This window comes from Manis javanica, chromosome 14 (genome assembly GCF_040802235.1).
Source record: "Manis javanica isolate MJ-LG chromosome 14, MJ_LKY, whole genome shotgun sequence".
NCBI lineage: Eukaryota > Metazoa > Chordata > Mammalia > Pholidota > Manidae > Manis > Manis javanica.
In genome coordinates, this window is record NC_133169.1 from 80,326,324 (window position 1) to 80,346,478 (window position 20,155).

At 42.1% G+C, this 20,155-nt stretch overlaps 1 long non-coding RNA gene across 1 annotated transcript; it reads right to left on the reverse strand.

Annotated features, from left to right (window-relative positions):
- Nucleotides 1-5,465: 5,465 nt before the first annotated feature.
- Nucleotides 5,466-19,714, reverse strand: LOC140846224 (uncharacterized). Its single transcript, XR_012125181.1, has 3 exons — nt 19,571-19,714; nt 13,784-13,841; nt 5,466-6,735 (listed from the first exon to the last, which is right to left on the reverse strand). It is a non-coding gene; the product is annotated as an uncharacterized lncRNA (long non-coding RNA).
- Between the last annotated feature and the right edge of the window lie 441 nt (nt 19,715-20,155).

Genomic DNA, 20,155 nt, shown 5'->3' on the forward strand with positions numbered 1-20,155 from the left:
TTCGTACCAGATACAGCCCCGTTATCCTTTCCTGTCACGTTTTCTCTCATATGCACATGCCTTCATTCCAGATGCGTCCTTCCCATTCTCTACAAGCCTTACACAGATACACACTTCCACCTTCCCTGCTCAAGGAGTCATGCTCAGACTCTGCTGTCTATACACTAACCCTTAAATAATGTGTAAGGTAACTTGTTTTACCTCCCTCATTAGAGTTAGCTCCGTATCTCTGTTCCATTTACAAAGACACACTTTCTGAAATCCAGTCACTCATGATCCAGTCACACATTTAAAAATTTCAAAGGAAAATGGTATTATGCTATCCACATAAATGGAGGCTATGTGGGTTCACTGAAGATATTACATAGCAGGCTCTTATTGTTTATTGAATGGATGGATAAATATACAAACACCACGCACGGACCACATCTATCATTTTTATTTAATTTTTCCACAAAAGCAGCTCTACAGCATGGACACAGCACAGTGGTCCCAACCAAAAGCCAGAAAGCAATGGAAAAGCTTCCTGGCGCTGGTAAGAAGGGACCACTGAATGGGATGCAGTAGGTAGTGGGGATCTAGGCAGAGCCCAGAGATGAGCTGAGTGATTCTGCTCATCAGTCAGCACAAGGCTGCCCAGTACAGAAAGAAACTCAAAATGCTTCTCCATCTTCATTAATACAATCCCCAGCGGAAGCAGTAAACCCCAAGGGAAAATACTTCAAAGGACAGGAGCGAGCCCAAGGAGACAAGGGGAGGGCAGAGAGTTATTTGAGGAAATGGTGGAAGAGGGCCTCAGGGGATGAGTTGTATCAGAGGAACATGGAAGAACATGTCAGTATGAACTGGGGAAGGACAGGTTACATTACCAGGAAGATGTGACAGCACTAATAGCCTAAAGGAGGCCCAACATGGTAGGATCCTCAGGTCCGGACCTGAGTAGAGACATACCTGGTCCGAGACCCCCGCACACCAGTATCTTTTCATAGCCAATGTTCGCAAGTTCAACCCTATACAGACCCATCTGCGCCCCCGATCATCATCATTCACTTCCTTGTCATGTTCCACATGCATCTGAGTTCTCTGCTCTGTTTTTTCCCCAACCATACAAAAGTGCTGCATTAGGTGGCCCTGTGTTTTAATGTCACGTGAACACAAATGCACAGTACATGCTTTGTGTCAGCTTCTCTTCACTCTCTGTACTTGTGTTTCTAATAATCATCCATCATATATGTGACTGTAGTTCCTTCATTCTTTGCATATAAATAGGGTCTTTATTGATTATACTTTTACAAGCATTTTGGTAACTTTCAATCTGGGGCTACTCTAAAAGGTGATATTCTGAAAATTCTATTACATGTATTTTGCTATATGGATATATTTCTAATTGGTGAATGCCTAAGAGTTAGAGAGCTAGGCTTTAGTGTTCATATTCCATCCCAATGCCTTAAACCTCAATCTTTCAAGATTTTACTTTGTAATACAATCAATCACACGCTACTCTACATTTATTCTTGCACTCTCTGTCCTGTGCCCTCATTTACTTTGGATCTTCAAACAGTTCTATATTGAAAACTCATATATTCTTTCTCTTACAGCCATTGATTTTTCATATCCTTCTGCGCTTTCACTGTTACCTTACACTAGTCTCAAAGAGAATACTCCCAATAAACCTGTTGCACAACTAAGCCACCTAACATGTGAAACACGCACACAAATGCATAATCGTAGGACACACCGTCTGCACACATAGATATGTGCTGACCTAAAACACAGACACAAAGCACAAATACCATTCTCACACACACAAAACTATCCCATATTCAAATGTGCAAACAACAGATCAGTCACACATTAAAGAATTTATACACATAAAGCACATGACATTCCTCACAGCATTCTGCCACAATGTGTGCATGATACACACACCTGACACATTCATTAGAGATGCAGGTCATCTTAATTCACTGAGGAGAAGTGAGCTTGGTCAGCAAAACAAACACACTGACTAATAATAAATAGTTAAATTCTGCAAAGATAAAAATTCACCAATTGTTTCATATGAGATTGAAGATCTATGAAGGGGAACAAAAAGGGCACACCCACAAAAAGATGGCAGAGGAAAACCAATGGTACCAAAAATCTTAAGCAAGGTGAGTGAGTGAGTGTGAGGAGCCTGGACTACAGGGTCCAAAGAGTAACCCAGAAAGCTGACATAGGCCAATTCTCTGTCCAAGCCAGAGATAACTGTGTATTACAAACTCAGTATTTCCATGAGGGACAGTGGGGAGAGTACATTACGGAGAAGAGTGTAGGAGGGAACAGAATGGAACCAGCCGCCTCCATTACTTTCGCTCCATTTTCCAGGAGTCTCAAAGCTCCACGCATGGGGTGCACCGCCTGGGTACTCTTTGGAAGACAAAGCTGGGGGTCCTGAGGGACATGACAGGCCCTCTGAATCAGAACACTACGCCTCTGGCTCCTCTCTTGACTCGGCCTCTTGTGCTGCTAAGTAGAGAGGAAGAGCTGCTGAAGTCTGGGCAGATCAGGGCAGTGGGAGTCCACACAGACCTGCAGAGATCGAGCTCAGCGTCTCTGCTCAGCCAGAGAGAAAGGTCTGCTTTGGGCCCAGCCGCAGTCTCCTCCTCTCCAATCTGGGAGCCTAGGGCTCTGGTTCCACGCCATCAACAGGAACTCATTTCAAATACTCCCTTAATTTAATGACATCTGCAGAGTCCCACTGACCTCCTAAGGTTAACATTCATAGGTTCTGGGGAATAGGAGATGGCATCTTGCAATGGTGGGGGACCTTACTCAGATTATGACAACTAAAACAAAGTGTGTTTAACCCAATGACATATGTACTCAGGTAAACAAATATTAAAGTATTTTATTTAATCAGTACTCTATGGCAGCACAGGTACAAGACACAGGGCAAGAATGTCCATAAAGACAACGTATGTGTTTTATACCCTGCTAGCCATTAACACTTGGGCAAAATCATAAACTGTTGAATACTTGTATTTTGGAGCTCTGGCCAGAAAACAGACTGCAGTCTCCATGCATGGAGGACACAGAGCGAGCAATCAAAATGTACAGAATCGATGAAAGAGAGGCTGGACTTCGAGAGCGGGTTCACAGCGGTGGCCTGAGAGGATGTATATCAGTTTCCCAGTTAACTGGAGATAGAAGCTGATACAAACCCCTGTCCAGACGTGAGAGAACACAGAAACACAACAAAGTTTCTTTCTGCCCTCCGAGATATGCAGGGCATGTACACAAGACACAACCTTGAGATTCAACGGAAATCTCAACAAGGCCAAGGGCCCAAAAGTGCAAGGGTATCACACGGGGCCGTGTTTGAAAAAGCACGAAAACTGACAAAATGACAGAGAAACGGGCAGACTAACTCAGCCTGAACCTGGGAAGCTGTGCTCCCCTGGTCACCATGTCACAAATCTCTCACAACCAGCTAGAAGGGAGCCAGAAAGGTCCAGAACAATTTTCCCACGCAGGAACCCGTAGATTCCTCCTTTGTCTTACAGAGGAGAGCAAAGCTCCTCTGTACAAACAGGGGTTTGCTGATACAACCCCCTGCCCAGACGTAACGTGTGTGTCCTCTCGTGCATGAAGAGTGGCCACAGATTTGATAGTGGCCCCTCAGTTCTTGCATCCAGCCACCTCCTGTCCTCATAAGCACACAGGTGTGACACTACATCACACCCACAGCTACTCACACTCACTCACACGCACACTCCCAAGCTGATATCCACATGTCTTACACCATCACACCCTCACTTTTCTGCACACACATTCCTCTAATTTACTTTCTCTAACATCATTCCTTCAGTACCATGGTCTCTGACCCCGCAGATAATCCCACTCTTGTAGCACTCTGTATTTCACACCAATAGGGCTTGAAGCCATCACAATTGTATAACAACGTCTAAAACTCCTCTTTGTTCCCAGGCTCTTAGTCTCTTCACATAATCCCCTAACTCCACCATCCATCTAGTGACCTGTCTCCTATCTAGCCTTCACGTGGCCACTCTGTTACGCTTTCACGGTCTCAACACATCTCACAAAGTTCTTCAAATCCTCATAGTCTTTGCTATAAATCAAATAGATATTATATAACTACTGAAACTTCCATAGCACATAAAACACAGGTTACTCATAAATACATGGAAGATAGACTGACTCCATAAATACAGAATTATGCTTCATGTCACCCAGCACATCACACCACCTTCACACATCCGGGCCATCTCATCTCTAGACTCACTACCTAAAATTGTGGAGGAAACATGACAGGCACATACACATCAGATTATACTCGCCACACTTAAACAGGACGCGCACCAAATGTTCCCATCCCCGCCCCACCGCCAGACACTCTCTAGCCACGTAAGAGACAAAGTGGATGCAATTTGGAGAGTAAACATTGGGCTGCAGTTTTTAAACAGAGGACAGGTTATTTTGTCAGGAATAAGAATTTACCTATTCATTTACTGAAGTTTGTGAATTTGAAGGCATAGTCTTCTTATTGGAAATGTGGAGGAAGAGGAAGGAAACCTGTCTGGGGATTTTCAGGATATATTTAAATCCACAGTAGAGCTGATTTAAGAAATCTATGTATTTGGGAAAAAAAGAGCAGCATAGAAGTATTCTGTAAATTGAGAAGGTATAAAATTCAAGACAGGCGATGAGCAGGGTAAGTACAGACGAACTACCGAGTCCAAGCCCTGTGGGGGCCGGGGACACGGAGGAGGGTGGCACCCTGAGTAGGCCGCAGACAGCTGTGCCATTTAAGGGCACGTACACTCTGGAGAGCAGGGCAGGGGCCAGCGCTGGGAGGGGTTGTCTGGAGCCAACCGTGGAGGCCCTCCTGGAGTCTCCTACTCCAGCTCAGAACTGAGCAGTGCCCCCCAAGCCCTGGCCCTGCACAGCTCTGGAAACAGAGGCCCCCGTCAGGTTCCCCAGAGCGGACACCTGCAAGAGGAGCCGGGGACAGGAGGTGGGCGGGAGGGCTCTCCTGTCCCTTCCGACTCTCCCCAGGGGCAGGAGATGGGCACTTTTGTTTGATGGTCCCCAGCTGACAGACGAAGCACTGCACCCATGTATATATACTCCAAGTATATTCTTCCAGTAAGTAGAGTAATATCATCAAATAATACAGGCAACTTACTATGTACGAGGCGAGAACCTGAGCCTCTGATATACTGCAATATACATCTTTAGAAACAACACACACAAGATGCCCAATATCACTGACATCTACTGCCCACAATTTTCATAATCGTTTCCTTATATTTTGGAGCAAGTGAAGTTTCAAATGCTTAATTTCATGGGGGAGGGGGGTGGGTTTCAATGCCTAACCTGATAATCGACTTAACATGTCTTTTTTGAATGGATACAGATCCCAGAAAATGCCACATCTGCTTTTTGTATTCATTCCTCAGAATTCCAGAATTCTCAAGAGGATTCTCCTCAGCCGGAGGCACGTGTGGTCCCAGACCGCAGTCAGACACCGGGAGAAGAGTCCTCTGTCTCGGAGTATTTCTCCTGTGTGTCGTTTCCAGGGAAGCTTCCTGGTGCTGCTGAGGACGGTAAGGGAGACACAAAGGCTGCACGGGATGAATAGCTGGCGTGGCTCGGCCCAATCCCTACTTACTCCACTTTCCCTTCAAAAACAGGAAAGGGCTTCAGGGCAGAGGAACTAAGACTGAAGCCTCTGCAGAGGGACAAATGGGGGGTGTGCTTTCAAGGATAGGGCAGTTCCCCGTGTGAACACTGGGACAGCTGTGAGATGGTGGGCTGTGCTGGTAACAGGGTGGGAATTCAATGACCTCTTCCCTCGGATCAGCACAAACTCACTCACACCCACACCTGTACACCGTCATTCACCACCCCCTTACCAATGTCAGAAACACTCACCAGGTATGTCCCAGAACATACACACACCTCCACACCCTCAATCCCACATAATCACACCACACACATACCTCAGATAAAATGTATGTCACACGGCATTCTGTGATTTCACATATGTATGTACTTCCAGGCCATGTGCCCACATAGGAATATTCTCATGACCATCTCAACTACTACAGACTTCGCACAGTTTTTGTAGTTTTCTCATGTCTGAAATTTCCTTTCCCAGGAGGAGGAGAAGGAGGAGGAATCCTTCAGTGGCATCAGTATATTCTTCAAACTCAGCCTCTTGAGATTACTCTACCCGAGGCCTTGGAGGAATGGGAATTTTCCTCCACCTGTACTCAAGACCCCTTTCCACCATACCTGGGAACGGCACCCGTCAAGGAGATATACTACAGGCCGGTCCAGATGAAAAGAGGCGTGGCTGTAGCATGGGATGAGGTGGAAGTCTATGAGCCCGCCTCAAAGAAGACCAAAAGAGAATCTGAAGAGGCTGAAAAAAAGCATGAAAAGGCCTCAGACATGTGGAGTCGCTTGTCTACACGGGAACTCATAGATGTCAGCAACTATAGCGAAGCCTCAGAGGAGAGGGAGCAGGCTGGCAGTGCAGGGGAGCCTCCAGCCCAGGAGGAGATCCCCAGGGCCAAGACGCCTGAGTGGCTGGTAGCCGTGGACAGCGGCTTCAGGTGCCTGGGCTGCTGCCGGGTTTTCCCCAGCTTGGAGGTCCTGCAGGATCACGTGGACAATGCGGCCCGTGAGGGCTTCAGCTGCCAGGTTTTCCATCGCATCCTGGGTTGGCTGAATGACAAGAAAAAGGAAAAAGAGGAGAAGGAGGAGAATCAATGCACGATCATGTAGATGGTAGATCAAAGAACACTTTGGCAGGAAGACATCCTCCTGCGAGTATACAGACTTTTTCAGGCCCTAGGAAAGTGGAAGTGAAGTAGCTCAGACTCTACTGAGGGCCTTCATCTCTTAGCAGCCATGATACCCACTTTGTTTAAATATATCCACTACCTTCCCTACAAACATATCTGTTTTATGCTTGGTATCATATCCAGAAACATATTGCCAAGATCATTGTAAAGATGACTTACAAGGGAAACTCCATCAGGCTATGAGCGCACATCTCAGCAGAAACTTTACAGGCCAGAAGGGAGAGGCATGAAATAGTTAACGTACTGAAACAGGAAGACCTTCAACCAAGAATCCTCAACCCAGCAAGATTATAATTTAATTTGAAGCAGGGGTTAAATAATCTCCAGGTGAAGGAAGGCACAAAGAATTTATAACAACAAAACCAGCATTACAGGATGTTAAAGGGATTGCTGTAGATGAAAATGTTCCTAAAGCTAAATAGTTTTGATTAGGACATCTAATACATGAAGGGTGGGGGAAGAAGAAGGAAAAAAAGCACTTTTAGGCTGTGTTTGAAATACAGCAATCAGCAACTTAATATAGACTGTTATATAGTAAGGAAGCTATCCTTGAGCCTTTGGTAACCACAAACCTAAAGCCTATAATAATAATAGATACAAAAAATTAAAAAAGAGAAATCCAACCATAGCACTACAGAAAACCATCAAATAACAAAAAAAGAGAGGGATCAGGGGAAGAAGATGGCATGAGTAGTTCAGAGGAAATCTCCTCCCCAAAACATATGTATTTATGAAAATACAATAAATACAACTATTCCTAAAAGAGACACCAGTGGATGCAGTACAACAGCCAGGATACATCTACACCTGTGAGAACTCAACATCACACGAAGGGGGTAAGATACAAGCCACGGCCAGGTGGGACCCAAATGCTCCCAGACCCCAAAACCCAGCGGGAAGAAAGGAGTCAGAACGGGGAGGGAGTGAAACCCAGGACTGATAAACAACCAGCTCTAGAAATCCACACCCAGAGCACAGACTCAAGGTGCACGGGGTGCTGGATATTAGAGAAACAAAAAACCAAAACCTGTGGGCAGGTCCCCGCAACCGGCGCCCCTGAGACAAAAGAAAAGCTAGTGCTTTCTGCAAGTCTTAAAGAGACAGGGATCCCATAGCTGGACGAACTTGTCCTGGCACCCTTAGCCAGCAGCTGGGAATCCCGGGGAAACTTAGGCACCCTAAACCCCGGGGAGGCAGTGCAGCTCTGAAGCCCCTCACAGCACTAAGCAGCCTGCCAGTTGTTCCTCCAACTGGCACAGACCCCAACACACCAGCCCAGTAGAGGGAGAGTGGCAGCGCGTGGCAGCCACTCCAAGATAGTTCAAACAACACCTGAGAAAGGATCTGCAGAGTCAGACCGAACCAGTCTCCCTGAAAAAGAATTCAAAATAAAAATCATAACATGCTGACAGAGCTGCAGAGAAATATGCAAGAGCTAAGGGATGAAGTCCGTAGGGAGAGTACAGACGTCCAGAGGGAGATTACAGAAGTGAAACAAACTCTAGAAGGATTTATAAGCAGAATGGATAAGATGCAAGAGGCCATTGATGGAATAGAAAGCAAAGAACAGGAATGCATAGAAGCTGGCGCAGAGAGAGAGAAAAGGATCTCCAGAATGAAACAATATTAAGAGAACTGTGTGACCAATCCAAAAGGAACAATATCCGCATTATAGGGGTACCAGAGGAAGAAGAGAGAGAAAAAGGGATAGAAAGTGTCTTTGAAGAAATAATTGCTGAGAGCCTCCCCAAACTGGGGGAGGAAATAGCTCCTCAGTCTACAGAGGCACACAGAAGTCCCGAGAGATGGGACCCAAAGAGGACAACACCGAGACACATAATAATTAAATAGGCAAAAATCAAAGACAAGGACAGAGTATTAAAGGCAGCCAGAGAGAAAAAAGGTCACCTACAAAGGAAAACCCATCAGGCTATCATCAGACTTCTCAACAGAAACCTTACAGGCCAGAAGAGAATGGCATGATATATTTAATGCAATGAAACAGAAGGGCCTTGAACCAAGGATACTGTATCCAGCACAATTATCATTTAAATATGAAGGAGGGATTAAAGAATTCCCCGACAAGCAAAATTTGAGGGAATTTGCCTCCCACAAACCACCTCTACAGGGCATCCTACAGGGACTGCTCTAGATGGGAGCACTCCTAAAAAGAGCACAGAACAAAACAACCAACATATGAAGAATGGAGGAGGAGGAAAAAGAAGGGAAAGAAATAATCATCAGACTGTGTTTATAGCAGCTCAATAAGTGAGTTAAGTCAGACAGTAAGGTAGTAAACGAGTTAACCTTGAACCTTTGGTAACCACGAATCTAAAGCCTGCAATGGCAATTAAGTACATATCTTTCAATAATCACCCTAAATGTAAATGGACTGAATGCACCAATCAAAAGACAGAATAATAGAATGGATAAAAAAGCAAGACCCATCTATATGCTGCTTACAAGAGACACACCTCAAACATAAAGACATGCACAGCTTAAAAGTCAAGGGATGGAGAAAGATATTTCATGCAAACAACAGAGAGAAAAAGGCAGGTGTTGCAATACTAGTATCAGACAAAATGGACTTCAAAATAAAGAAAATAACAAGAGATAAAGAAGGACATTACATAATGATAACGGGCTCAGTCCAACAAGAGGATATAACCATTATAAACATATATGCACCCAATACAGGAGCACAAATATATGTGAAACAAATACTAACAGAATTAAAGGAGGAAACACAATGCAATGTATTCATTTTGGGAGACTTTAACACACCACTCACTCCAAAGGACAGATCCACCAGGCAGAAAATAACTAAGTAGACAGAGGCACTGAACAACGCACTAGAACAGATGGACCTAACAGACATCTATAGAGCTCTACATCCAAAAGCAACAGGATACACATTCTTCTCAAGTGCACATGGAACATTCTCCAGAATAGACCACATACTAGCTCACAAAAAAGAGCCTCAGTAAATTCCAAAACATTGAAATCCCACCAACCAACTTTTCAGACCACAAAGGTATAAAACTAGAAATAAATTGCACAAAGAAAGCAAAAAGGCTCACAAACACATGGAGGCTTAACAACATGCTCCTAAATAATCAATGGATCAATGACCAAATTAAAATGGAGATCCAGCAATATATATGGAAACAAGAGACAACAACAACACAAAGCCCTAACTTCTGTGGGACACAGCAAAAGCAGTCTTAAGAGGAAAATATATAGCAATCCAGCCATATTTAAAGAAGGAAGAACAATCCCAAATGAATAGTCTAATGTCACAGTTATCGAAATTGGAAAAAGAAGAACAAATGAGGCCTAAGGTCAGCAGAAGGAGGGACATAATAAAGATCAGAGAAGAAATAAAATTGAGAAGAATAAAACAAAAGAAAAAATCAACGAAACCAAGAGCTGGTTCTTCGAGAAAATAAACAAAATAGATAAGCCTCTAGCCAGACTTATAAAGAGAAAAAGAGTCAACACACATCAACAGAATCAGAAATGAGAATGGAAAAATCACGACAGACCCCACAGAAACACAAAGAATTATTAGAGAATACTTTGAAAACCTATATGCTAACAAGCTGGAAAACCTAGGAGAAATGGACAACTTCCTAGAAAAATACAACCTTCCAAGACTGACCCAGAAAGAAACAGAATATCTAAACAGACCAATTACCAGCAATGAAATTGAATCAGTAATCAAAAAACTACCCAAGAACAAAACCCCCGGACCAGATGGATTTACCTTGGAATTTTATCAGACATACACAGAAGACATAACACTCATTCTCCTTAAAGTTTTCCAAAAAATAGAAGAGGAGGGAATACTCCCCAACTCATTCTATGAAGTCAACATTACCCTAATACACAAACCAGGCAAAGACCCCACCAAAAAAGAAAACTACAGACCAATATCCCTGATGAACAAAGATGCAAAAATACTCAACAAAATATCAGCAAACCGAATTCAAAAATACATCAAGAGGATCATACACCATGACCAAGTGGGATTCATCCCAGGGATGCAAGGATGGTACAACATTCGAAAATCCATCAACATCATCCACCACATCAACAAAAAGGAGGACATAAACCACATGATCATCTCCATAGATGCTGAAAAAGCATTCAACAAAATTCAACATCCATTCATGATAAAAACTCTCAACAAAATGGGCACAGAGGGCAAGTACCTCAACATAATAAAGGCCATATATGATAAACCCACAGCCAACATCATACTGAACAGCGAGAAGCTGAAAGCTTTTCCTCTGAGATCGGGAACAGGACAGGGATGCCCACTCTCCCCACTGTTATTCAACGTGGTACTGGAGGTCCTAGCCACAGCAATCAGACAAAACAAAGAAATACAAGGAATCCAGATTGGTAAAGAAGTCAAACTGTCACTATTTGCAGATGACATGATACTGTACATAAAAAACCCTGAAGACTCCACTGCAAAACTACTAGAACTAATATCTGAATTCAGCAAAGTTGCAGGATACAAAATTAACACAAACACAAAGAAATCTGTAGCTTTCCTATACACTAACAATGAACTAATAGAAAGAGAAATCAGGAAAACAATTCCATTCACAATAGCATCAAAAAGAATAAAATACCTAGGAATAAACCTAACCAAGGAAGTGAAAGACCTATACCCTGAAAACTACAAGACACTTTTAAGAGAAATTAAAGAGGTCACTAACAAATGGAAACTCATCCCATGCTCCTGGCTAGGAAGAAATAATATAGTCAAAATGGCCATCCTGCCCAAAGCAATATACAGATTTGATGTAATCCCTGTCAAATTACCAACAGCATTCTTCAATGAACTGGAATAAATAATTCAAAAATTCATATGGAACCATCAAAGACCCCAAATAGCCAAAGCAATCCTGAGAAGTAATAAGAAAGTGGGGGGGATCTCGCTCCCCAACTTCAAGCTCTACTACAAAGCCATAGTAATCAAGACAATTTGGTACTGGCACAAGAACAGAGCCACAGACCACTGGAACAGAATAGAGACTCCAGACATTAACCCAAACATATATGGCCAATTAATATACGATAAAGGAGCCATGGACATACAATGGGGAAATCTCTTCAACAGATGGTGCTGGCAAAACTGTACAGCTACATGTAAGAGAATGAAACTGGATCACTGTCTAACCCGATACACAAAAGTAAATTCTAAATGGATCAAATATCTGAATGTAAGTCATGAAACCATAAAAGTCTTAGAAAAAAACATGGGCAAAAATCTCATGGACATAAACATGAGTTACTTCTTCATGAACATATCTCCCCAGGCAAGGGAAACAAAGGCAAAAATGAACAAGTGGGACTATATCAAGCTAAAAAGCTTCTGTACAGCAAAGGACACCATCAATAGAACAAAAAGGTATCCTACAGTATGGGAGAACATATTCATAAACAACAGATCCGATAAAGGACTGAAATCCAAAATATATAAAGAGCTCACACGCCTCAACAAACAAAAAGCAAATAATCCAATTAAAAAATGGGCAGAGGAGCTGAACAGACAGTGCTCTAAAGAAGAAATCCAGATGACCAACAGGCACATGGAAAGATGCTCCACATCGCTAATCATCAGAGAAATGCAAATTAAAACCACAATGAGATATCACCTCACATCGGTAAGGATCACCATCATCGAAAAGACAAACAACAACAAATGTTGGCGAGGTTGTGGAGAAAGCGGAACCCTCCTACACTGCTGGTAGGAATATAAATTAGTTCAACCATTGTGGAAAGCAGTATGGACGTTCCTCAGAATACTCAAAATAGAAATACCACTTGACCCAGGAATTCCACTTCTAGGAATTTACCCTAAGAATGCAGCACTCCAGTTTGAAAAAGACAGATACACCCCTATGTTTACCGCTGTACTGTTTACAGCAGCCAAGATATGGAAGCAACCTAAATGTCCATCAGTAGATGAATGGATAAAGAAGATGTGGTACATAAACACAATGGAATATTATGCAGCCATAAGAGAAAAACAGATCCTACCATTCGCAACAACATGGATGGAGCTAGAGGGTATTATGCTCACTGAAATAAGCCAAGCGGAGAAGGACAAGTACCAAATGATTTCACTCATATGTGGAGTATAAGAACAAAGGAAAACTGAAGGAACAAAACAGCAGCAGAATCACAGAATCCAAGAATCCAAGAATGGACTAATAGTTACCAAAGGGAAAGGAACTGGGGACAATGGGTGGGAATGGAGGGATAAGGGTGGGGAGAAAAGAAAGAGGGCATTACGATTAGCATGTGTAGTGCGTGGGGGACACCAGGAGGGCTGTGCAAAACAGAGAAGACAAGTAGTGATTTTACAGCATCTTACTATGCAGATGGACAGTGACTGTGAAGGGGTATGTGGGGGGGAGGGATTTGGTAAAGGGGGGAACCTAATAAACATAATATTCTTTCTGTAACTGTACATTAATGATACCAAAATAAAAATAAATAAAAAAATACGTAAAAAAGAATGGACTAATAGTTACCAAAGGAAAAGGGACTGGGGATGATGGGAGGGAAGGGAGGGATAAGGGTGAGGAAAAAGAAAGAGAGCATTACGATTAGCATGTATAGTGCGAGGGGGGTACGGGGAGGGCTGTGCAACACAGAGAAGACAAGTAGTGATTTTTACAGCATCTTACTATGCAGATAAGATAGTGACTGTGAAGGGGTATGTGGGGGGGACTTGGTGAAGGGGGGAGCCTAGTAAACATAATGTTCTTCATGTAACTGTAGATTAATGATACCAAAATTAAAAAAATAAAAAAATAAAAACCCTATTAGTTAAAAAGTAAGGTTCTTAACATACTGTTTAACAAACAGACAATAACTCAGCTCACCTTGGGAGCAAAGCAGGCAGTCTTGAGTGACATGCTTCCAGACCAGGAACCTGCTATCCTTGGAGGAAATCAGAGCAGTAAATTTCTTGTAAATAACCCAGAAAATTAATAAGAAACTTAGTGTCTCTTCAAAGATAAATATTTTTGGACCGCTTAGCAGGTGTACATCCCTAGCCCTTTGTCTCTCAACCACCCATAAAACCCCTAGACAATGCACCAACCCGGGGCTCTTTTGTCCCCTCCTGGTGTGAGCCAGTAGCTCTGTACTCTCACTTTAGCTCTAAATAAAAGCCTCTCACTTGCTCTCCTACCTTGAGTGTTTGTGAAGTTCATTCTTCAACTCCACAAACAAGAACCCTAGCAGCAAAGGGGCACAAAAATTTTCAATCATAATGTAGGCTGGTCACAGAGAATAAAGCCAATGATTCTGTAACAACCTTCTTATCAACATAAGTTGATAGTATCTGTGCTAGTGGGAGTAAGGATTTAATAATATGGGTAAGTGTTGAACCACTGTGCTGTATACATGAAACTAAAATGAGACTGAATATCAATAAAAAGGATTAATAAAACTAAAAGCTTGTTCTTTGCAAAAACTTATAAAATAGCAAACCCACAGCAAGAATGATGAGGAAAGAGTATAAACAACATTAGGAATGAAAAAGAATAGTTATCACAGACTTAAAGAGTTTTTTAAGCAAAACAGATTACTCTGAGCAACTGTATGCAATCCACATGAAAAGTTAAGTGAAATGGAACATTTCCTAGAAAAATGGTTTGCCAAAACAAACTCGAGAAGAAATGGAAAATCTGAATAAGCCTATAAAAGAAAGCAAATCAATAGTTACCCTACTCACAAAAATAATACCAAAACACCAGGCCCAGACAGTTTAACAGGCAGTTCTGTCTTAGATACAATGTTTCAGAAAATAGAAAAGAAGGGAAAGCTCTTCAATTGATTTTATGATACCAGTAAACTCTTAAATGACAGACAAGAACAGTTAAAAGTAATGAAAATTATGTGCCAATCTCACTTATGAAAATAGAGAGAAAAATTCTAAATAAAATGTTAGCAAATCAGACTTTAGAAGGCAATATCTCATGACCTCAAGAGCATATCCCGGTAATACAAGTGTAAATAAATTCTAATCTAATCTTTCCATGTAAATCACCACATTAACACATTAAAAAAGAAAAATCTGTGATCACCTCAGTAGATACAGAAAAGGCAATTGATAAAAGTTTTTATACCCAATTCATGATACTTTTTTAATCTCTTAACAAATTAGAATGGAAGGAAACCCCCGAGCACATAAATCAGTTTTGAGAATTATCTCTAGTAATGCCCCTTGGGTGCCATTACTGGCATGTGAAACTAAGCAGGTAGAGAGGACGCCCAGAGCTTGCCCGGCTGCATTCACTCACTGCTGCTGACCACAGGCTGCTGTGTCTCCTCTTCTTCCCTGTTCTGAACAAAACTTCTTGGGCTTTGTCCTACACCTGCCTCCCCACTGGCCATTTGCTGGGGGTGGGGTGGTCTGGGTTTGTCTCCTGATTTCATAAATCAGAGATGACACGGACCTCCATCAGGACCTGGAGAGCTTGCGCATCACCACATCTGGAATTTGATCTGAAGATAGTGACTAGATGTGACCTAGTGTGTGTCCCTACATGTGGGTGAGGAAGATGAAATAGACATTTGGCAAAGATAAGGGCAGACTGTGGCAAAAACTGCCTGGCTGTTCACAACCCTTTCTTCTTCCTTCTGGGTACAAGGGGTACTAGAGAATCCGGCCTTCTTCACCGCTACACGTGGTGAGATGACTGAGTCCTGGCGACTGGAATGAAGGCATACGTGGTGCGCACCACTTCTGCCCTGACTCATAACATCCTATACGTGACCCTCCACATTCTTTCGTTCGCTAGGAAGCTACTAGATGGAAAAAACCTGGGTCCCTTCTGTGATCGTTTAAAGAACTGACCACTCATCAAAAATACAGGATTCGACACTTAAGCAAGCAAGAAACTTATTTTTGGAGACAGACATTGAGATTTTGATGCCTGTTGTAGCAGCTAGTATTATCTTAATAGAAGTAATTAAAACCTACATCAGACTTAAGGTGAAATGTTAAGCTTGTTCCTTTTACAGTCAGCAACAAATGAAGACTGTTCAGTGACCTCCCCTTTCAGTGGGTGCTGGAGGCCCTAGCAAGTACGGGGATGTGACTGCCTGGTGGGTGGGGGTGGGGGGGAGGCAGACAACATAAGATTGAAAAGGAAAGACAAAAATGTCATTATTTACTGTGTATCTAAATATGTGGAAAATCCGAGATTTTCTAAAGACACACTATTAATGATTTTTAACACCTTCCTATGTTGACAGAAAGTAACCGCACTACTTGAGGTAAGGATTTAATAATATGGGTAACTGCTAAACCACTGTGCTGTATACTTGAAACCAGTATAACATTGTATATCAACAATACTTCCAATTAAAAAAAGAATAAAAGAGACTGGAGATTTTGACAACCAATACAGAAACGTCACTTGTGATCTTATATAATAGCAACAAACAATTAGAAAATGTAATCTTTAAACAATGCACAATTTATAATAGCACAAAAAACACAAGGTTTAAAGAATAAATCTAACAAAAAGGTATGCAAGCGTTTTATAGAGAAAATATTATGCTTACCAAAGACACTTAAAATACTTATATAAATAATTAGATGTGTTATGTTCATGACTAGGAAGGCTCAATATCCAAAAGAGAAAACTTCTTCCCCAAATTAATCTATAAATTTCATGCCATTCCAATCAAATCTAATCATATGCTAATGAGACCAAGAATAGCCAAGACAATCTGGGGAGTTGGAAATGGTAGGATTGATCTTAAGATTTCTTACAAAGCTATAGTAATTACAACAGTTGTATTTCTACAGGGATGAATAAATACACCAATGAAACTGAGCAGCAAGGAAGTCAAAACAGACCTACATACAAATGGGAGCCAGATACATACCACAAGAGGAAGTTCTCAGAACAAATCAGGGAGAAAATACACGCAACTCAGTCAATGGTTCTAAGACAATTAACTTTCCATATTAAAATATGACAAAGTTAGAGTAAAAGTATAAAACCTTAAGAGGAAAACATAAAACATCTTGAAAATTCAGGGTAAGAAAACTTAAACAAGTAACTAAAAATACAAACCATTAAGGAAAGACAAACATATCTGCCCGCAGAGGGATACGTATTTGTACTTGCTTGCGTATAGTAGGCACATAAAGAAAGTCTGGAAGGATGCACAAGAAATGAGTAAAAGTGCTGGAGGGGTGACAGATGGGGGACAAGAGAGGAGATCATTTCCTTGACACTTAAGAGTATTGTTAACCATGTGAGTATAGTACCTATTTAAAAGTACATTTTTTAACATCTATATACCAGAAGATACCATAAGCAAAGTGAAAAGACAGGCCATAATCTGAGGCAAGATGTTTATAGTCATGTAACAAAGTATTCATATCCAGGCTACTACTAAAGAAATTCTTAACAAGAAAACACAATCCAATAAAAACTGGGCAAAGAAATGAACATGCAAATCATAGAAGTGAAACCTGATGGCCAATAAAAAATTGAAAGGTTACTCAATTCCATTAATAATCAGGAAATGCTATTTAAATTTACACAGCAATACAATTTCACCCTCCTAAGTGCGGGAGTAATTAAGTCCAGTAATACCCACTGTTGATGAGTGCTGCAGAAACAGGGACTCACACACTTCTAAGTGGAAGTGCAAATTGGTACTACCACTTTGGAGAGCAATTTGGCAAAAACTAATTAAGTTAAAGACGTGTATATCCTGTAATCCAGCACTACAATTATAACTATATACCCTAGAGAGACTCTAATGTATATGCACAAAGAAACATTTAAAGAATGCTCATAGCACCACTGTTTATAATAAAGACAAATGGGAAACAACCTAAATGACCATCAGCAAAAGAATAAATTGTGGTATATTTACAGCATGGATTGTTAAGTGAACAAATTAGAGCTACATCTATTAACATGGATAAATCTCAAACACAAAGTGGAGTCTACATCTTGACTATTGTAAATATTGCTACAATAAATACAAGATATGGAAGCAATATAAGTGTCCATCAGTAGATGAATAAAGAAGTGGCACATATATTCAAAGGAATATTATTCAGCCATAATGAAGAATAAGCTCTTGCTATTCTTGACAACATGGATGGACTGAGAGGTTATTATGCTGAGTGAAATAAGTCAGACAAATACCACACATAATTTCACTTGTAGGTAGAATCTAAAAAACTAAACAAACGAATGAACAAACAAAATAGTAATAGACTAATAAACAAAACACAGAGAACAGACTGCTGGTTGCCACAGAGGAGTTGGGAGAGGAGGGGGTGAAATATATGAAGGGGATAAAGAGGTACACACTTCCAATCATAAAATAGTCATGGGGATGGAAGGACAGAATAGAGATTACAGCCAATAATACTGTAATTTCTTTGTGTTTTGACAGATGGTAACTGCACTTATCAGGGTGAGCATTTAGTAATGTACATAATTATCGAATCACTGTGTTGTGCATCTGAAACCAATATAATATTGTATATCAACTATATTTCAATTAAAAAAACAAGGTTGAAGAGGGAAAAAAACATGGTGGCATGAGAAGTTTGGTGGAAATCTTCTCCCAAAACCACATATATTTTGAAAATACAGCAAGTACAACTATTCCTAAAACAGTGACCAGAAGCAACAGTACACCAGCCAGTCTACATCTGGGAGAAGAAAACATCTCACAGAAAAGGGTAAAGTAAAAACCCGCCACCCAGGGGACCCGAGCACACCCCCGACCCCAGCTCACCAGTGAGAAGAGGAGAATCAGAGTGGGGAGGGAGTGGAAGCACAGGGCTGCTAAATACCCAGCCCTAGAAATCTACCCTGGGAGCACACACCCACACACTGCAGGGTGCTCTGGAGATCAGAGGGGCTGAAAAGCAAAGTCGGAGACTAAGACTGTGAAGAGGTTCCCATGACAGGCTGCCCTGGAACAAAAGAAAAGCAGGTGCTTTGCAAGACTTCTCACCAGTCAGAAGGCTGCTAAAGGGGCAAGGGTTTAGCAGAAGGAACAGGTGGACAAAATCAGCCTGGCACACTCAGCCCAGCAGGTTGGGAACTTTTGGGAGCTTCAGGGGCTTCATCCCCCAGATTGGCAATGCAGCCCCAGGTCCCTCACTGCCATAAGCAGCCTGCCACTCCTTCCTCCCCGCCAGTACCTGCACACAATCCCACTGTCCATGCCATTACTACAGACAAGCATGAGAGCAGCCCCGCCTACAGCAACTACACAGTTTAACACAAAGGCTTCTCCTTGCGCGTGACCAACTGACCCAGACAGTGGAGACAGGCACGGCGAGTGAGAAGCACCAAAGGGCTTTGCCTTCCCTGCAAACAACCGCATCGCTGGCCAGCAACCGCCGCCATCTCCCTAGGCCGTCCCAAGGGCCACCAGCCAAAGGCAGCTTAGGGGATCAACCTAGAGGCCACTCCCGGTGTGTGACTGACTGGCACAGACAGCAGAGACAGGCATGGTGACCGGGAGGCGTAAAAGGGCTATGAACTCGTGGCAGATTCCCGTGCTGATCACCTGACACCCCCACCATCATCTCAGGCCATCCCAAGGGCCTCCCTGCCCACGGCAGCTTAGGGGATCAACACAGAGGCTTCCCCCTGCATGCAGCTTACCGGCACAGACAGCAGAGACAGGCACTGTGACCGGACCAGAAGGCAGGAGAGACTTTGTGCTCCAAGCTGACACCCACGCCACTCACATACGATGACTCCCATCGCTCCAGGACTATGAAAAGGCACAAGAAGCCTCTTCAATCCAAAATTCCTCAAACACCAGAAAGAGGGCTCGGTGAGACTGAAATAACCAATCTTCCTGAAAAATAACATCACAACGTTGCTCATGTGAAATCTGAGCATACGATTGTATGCCAATGATACCTTAATTAATAAATAATTAAATAATTAAATAAATAAAACAAAGTTGATTTGAAATGTAAATTACATATAGATATGCACAATATGATGTCATTAATATACAGCTTTTAAAACGGGAAAATATAATACTTTGTTGATACTTTCATATGTAATGATTGCACAAAAACATGGTAAATATAACCAAAATAACCCCATCAGTGGTTTCCTTAGGAGCGGTAGTGAAGAGCACAGGATAAAGGAAGTCCATGTAAGAGACTTCAACTGCATCTGTGACATCCTACCTATTATTTTTTAATCTAAAGGAAATGTGGCAAGATATGGACA